The sequence below is a fragment of the Ictalurus furcatus genome, chromosome 3 (assembly GCF_023375685.1).
Source record: "Ictalurus furcatus strain D&B chromosome 3, Billie_1.0, whole genome shotgun sequence".
Taxonomy (NCBI): Eukaryota; Metazoa; Chordata; class Actinopteri; order Siluriformes; family Ictaluridae; genus Ictalurus; species Ictalurus furcatus.
The window spans coordinates 1,698,266-1,698,515 of record NC_071257.1 but is presented as its reverse complement, the minus strand read 5'-3'; positions in this window follow the sequence as shown (position 1 = coordinate 1,698,515).

The window sequence follows — 250 nt, the reverse complement described above, 5'->3', positions numbered from 1 at the left end:
CACACACACACGCGTCTAATGTTAGCTTAGTTGTATGTTGAAAGAATACTGCTCTTTGTGTGTATTTGAGTGAAAACTCATACCATTGCACTCCCTTGGTAACATGTTAAGCTCCTAGCAAAAAGGACATTGGGTCAAATCTTCATCAGAGTGAGTTTAGGTGTTGTAAATTTGTTAACATTATTTTAATCATGCACTTAGAGATATATATTGCCAACTTAGGTTGACATGGTTGTTGGAGGAGCTCACT